Here is a 4,703-nt window from a genome sequence, read left to right as displayed (position 1 = left end):
TTACTCATCCAGCTTCTATTTACTGAGATTTGTGGAAGATACGCCCTTACCTATTTATTAATGATTCTGATCACTTGCTTGAGGATCTTTTTATAACTTCATTTTGGTATTTGGGATTTTTTTTTCTCTGCAGAGCTTAAGTTTCTCTTTACTCTTGAAATAAAAGTAGCTACTCTAGAAGACAAAGAGGAGTTACACAAAACAATGCTACAATAGACTAAAATTATAGTAATTCTTTTCTTTAAAAAAAAAATCTCCTGGGGACATTATATTTTTCATTAATGCTTTCCTCTCTGGGAAAAAATAACCATTGTCTGCACATTGCTAATAACCGGCTGTAAGCTGGGTCCTTCTCAACTGGTGCCAGTCAGTGTCCCTGAGGCCCCTGAGTTAAGTATTTGTGCTTTCTGAAAGGCTTTGTTTGGCAACATAATGATTTTATATTTTGCAAATATAAAGCTCAGTGAACTACTTGCCATATAGCAGCAGGGGGCGATCTTCTACTGGTTTTTCTGACTTCAAGGCTGTTTCCTTTGTTCTATGGATGGAAGTGGTTACTTAGTTGGGTTTTAGGGTGTGGTGTTTTTGTTTGTTTGGGGAGATGAGGAGAATGTCACATAGCCTTATAAAGCATGATATTTTATAAGGAATCCTTCATTTATGCCAATAATAAGCAGGTTTTATACTTCTCAAATTTTAAAAATCAGAACCCTTAGAATAAAGATTTTTAGATGCCTGTGGCTAGTTATGTGGTTAAAAAAAATAATTCCCTTTGGCCCTTTACAGGGAACATAAACATATCCTAAAAATATTTTGAAAAACAAGATCTTGAATAAGAGTTGATATTAATATAGGCTTTAAAGGTTACAATACCACCATAACGTGTCTGAGAATAATTCTCATTTTACAGAAAAGGAAATGAGGCTTAAAGAGGTAATTTTCCAAAATAACATGCCTAGCATATGTCTGACTGGTTTTTTGACACTAGGACTAGTATTCTTTTCCATAATTCCATATGACCTCTGGCTATCTAGCCAGACTTGTAGCAATGGCATTGTAAATTTGAAAATTTTAAGATAATCTTAATATCCAACTTTGAAAACCGAACTGATATATCAGTGTAATTCAGAATAATAACTATGAAGAATGTTGTATAAGGAAATAGGTAAAGATGTATAGGAAATAACAGGATTATAGAACTAGCATTGGAAACATCCTCAGAAGTCATCTAATTCAACAATCTTATTTTTCAGACTGAGAAACTGAAGTCCCAGGAGGGTTAAGTCAAGAAATAATGGAAGTAGAATTTTTTTAAATTCAGTGTACATATCATTTAAAAATCAAAAGTGAAATATACATAAATATAGGTATGAATAAAATCAAATCAAGATATTTTAGAAAAAAGTATAGATAGCTTTGTTAATAATTATAGATACCTGTCAAATGACATTATAGCTAGAACAAATAAGATAATATGTATCCAGCACTTTACAAGCCTTCGGGTACTATGTAAATGTTAGCTATTTTGAGTGTAGTGTCAAAGGAATATGGAATATGGAATGTTATGGCTTTACTTCTATGATGCTTCAGAACATCCTTATTTTTTTCTTTTACTTAATAACAATTGTTTGGGGGTGCATGTATAGATCAGGACCCTTTGATTTTTAAAATTCAAGAGTCTTGCTTTTAAATGTTTTGTTTTGCTGGCATATGCCTTACTGATTTTGCCAGCACCATGTGACTATTATGGATATAGTAACATAACATGGCTTATGTATCTGAATTACTAAAAGTAAATAGCATTTGAAGGTAGTGATCAGGAACTTACTACTTAGATCTAGATTGGAGATATTTGTTTCAGTCTTGACTTATATTTAGGATTTCTTGTTTTGGCAGATTTTGCATCTCTCTCCCCCAACAAAATATAACAAAACCTTCATTAACCAAGCCTAATATTTAAACAGTTATTTCACTTATGACCTGTTGACACAGATGAACAATCAAAGATTGTATCATAGATTATGAATGAAAATGAATAAAAAAGCATTTCCACATACCAATCACTCACTATGAGGTAGGTACAGTAGATATAAACAGTAAGGTATTTGCAGCCCATGAGCAGCCTATATTCTAAAAAGAGAATACTCATATACGTTCATTTTTCAATTTTCTGGCATGGAAAACTGCCCAGGGTTCACAAGCATAGAACAGCAAAGTCAGCACAATGGCTCTGTAGACCTTCAGTTCGATCAATAGATCAATAAGCATCCTAATACCTCTTCTATTTTTTTTAGGAAAATTCTGGAGATTACCTGGCAAGATAAGGTACCAGACTCTGAGGTCCTGTCTCTAGCCGAATTGCCAAACTTAAAAGCTCTGCTGCAGAGAAACTCTTATGGGGCTGTCCCTGCTGCCTGAATGCCAAATATACATTTACCTAAAAGACTGTTTTATAGAGGACTAGAACAAGGTAAGTGCTTGTACTGAAGTGTGAAGCAACAGTACAAAGACACTCTCAAGGTCTCTCTGGAGAACTTTAGGATGGATTGTGAGTTATGGGTGTCAACATGGAGTCTAGAAACCCCAAACTTGTAGCCTAGTAAGATCTGATAAACCTCAAATTTTAGGACTAACTTGTAAGTTGGAGACCCCAAAGCTTGTCCTTGTTCCCTGTTTCCATAAGAATCCACCCTGAGGGGAATCCCAGGCTAGCAGTTTCAGACTGAATAATGGACCCTAGGGTAAATGACAATCTGGTCAGGTGGGGCCAAGGTCAAGTCAAGTGCCCACTTCTAAACTGAAGGTCCTCAAAAGGAGGGTGCGTTACAGTGGGAGAGACTTCTGGAGACAATGAGTCCCGTGGCTTGCCTTGGCCACCCGATGGGGATTGTCATTTTCCTTGGGGTCCATTATTCTGTCTGAAACTGCTAGCCTGAGATTCCCTTCAGGGTGGATTCTCATGGGAACAGGGAACAAGGACAAGTTTTGGGGTCTCCAACTTATAAGCTAGTCCTAAAACTTGGAGTTCATCAGATCTTACTAGGCTACAAGTTTGGGGTTTCTAGATTCCATGTTGACATGGAAGTTTGTACTGGACTGATCAGCCACAGTCAAACAGCGTGCCCTGACCACAACACCAGGGTCACTGGTCCTCTCTGAGTACAAAGGACAAACAACAATAACCGCAAATATGGAAGAGTGGTGAACAGGGAGTGATGTGTAAGTCTGAGTCACAGGGAGGGTGTGTAGAATCATAGAATAATTAATTCGTATTCCCAGAGCAAGATAGAAATTCTAGGAGAGAGGAGGGAACACAGTATGGCCAGAAGGCAATATAGTAAACCTTGTCAAGCAAATATAGTGAACCCTCACCAACCAGTATGGAATGCCCCAAGGCAGGAGGGAAGGGACCTAGTTCTAGCCTGATATGAAAGTGGTGGGTCAGTAAATCAATTAAAATTTATTAATCACCTACAATGTGCCAGGCACTGTGGTAAGTGCTTTACAAATTATTTCATTTAATCTTCAAAACAACCCTGTGAGGTAGGTGTTATTCATCATTATCATTTTACAGTTGAGGAAACTGAGGTTAAAGAGAAATTAAATGGCTTGTCCAAGATCACACAACTAATAAGCACCTGATTCACATCTGAACTCAGATCTTTCTGCCTCCAGGCCCAGCCTTCTATCTGTTGCACCACTTGGTTGCCCCTAGCATGGTTTATGTTAAAACAAGTCAGATAGCAACCAGGTTTGAGGGAATGGGAACTTAGCAAAGGTTTGGAAATGAAAGAATATGGAAGGCCATTCCTAACATTTGAATTTCTATCCAGTGGGCAATGGAGAATAATTGGAAGTCTTTTAGCTTGTAGTGATATAATAAATTTCACATTTAAGGAAGTTAATTTTGTATTACTATGCATGGTTTTTAAAAAGAGGGATGTGGTGTGACAGAGGCTAGCACTAGAGAAAAAGTGTCAGGCTGAAGAGTTTGTGAAATTGATCACCTCGACAGTAGAGGGGCCCCAGGAGTTAGGAACCCTGAGGAGAGAAGACTCTGCTGGTAGAGGAGTTGGTCCTCGCTTTGGTCTTGGGAAACCGAAGAAGTTGGGAAAAAGACTTTCTCCTGAGGCTTTCCCATTTTTCCTGCTGGTGAATGGAAATCTTTCCCCCCAACACTCCCCAATTGAAGGGACTTTCTGAAGAGAAACCTGAGCAGACTTTATCTCAGCTCCTGTTGCCCAGGGGTGAGTCAACCTGACTTTCTCTTAGGGGCTCAGGCTGCCAAGGCCAGAGTTCCCCCCAAACTCAAGGAGGGAAGGGAAAGGGTTTTAGATGGAGACAGGGAACATTGTAGAGGGAATGGTTTCTATGTCAATAGATTCACAAGAGGGAGCAAATAAACAAGAACCTGATCCAAAAGATATGGTAGAACCTGTGCATTCCAGTAACATAAGAGTAGATCCACAGGAAGCAGTAAACCCCCAAGAATCAAATTTGTCACCATAGAACATAGAATTAGAGCATATTACTGGGTAACAGCTAGAAAAAGAATTGGGAAATATAGAGATCACTGAAATAGGGTCAGACCAAGACACAAAACATGAGTTAACAACACCTGACACAGAATTACAACACGTCACTGAACGAAATCTAGTGAAAGACCTGGAAAGTACAGAAATCAGTGGCTAGAGTCAGACTCG

The sequence above is a fragment of the Monodelphis domestica genome, chromosome 5 (genome assembly GCF_027887165.1).
Source record: "Monodelphis domestica isolate mMonDom1 chromosome 5, mMonDom1.pri, whole genome shotgun sequence".
Lineage (NCBI taxonomy): Eukaryota > Metazoa > Chordata > Mammalia > Didelphimorphia > Didelphidae > Monodelphis > Monodelphis domestica.
The sequence above is the reverse complement of the archived record's forward strand: the minus strand, read 5'-3'. Positions refer to the sequence as shown.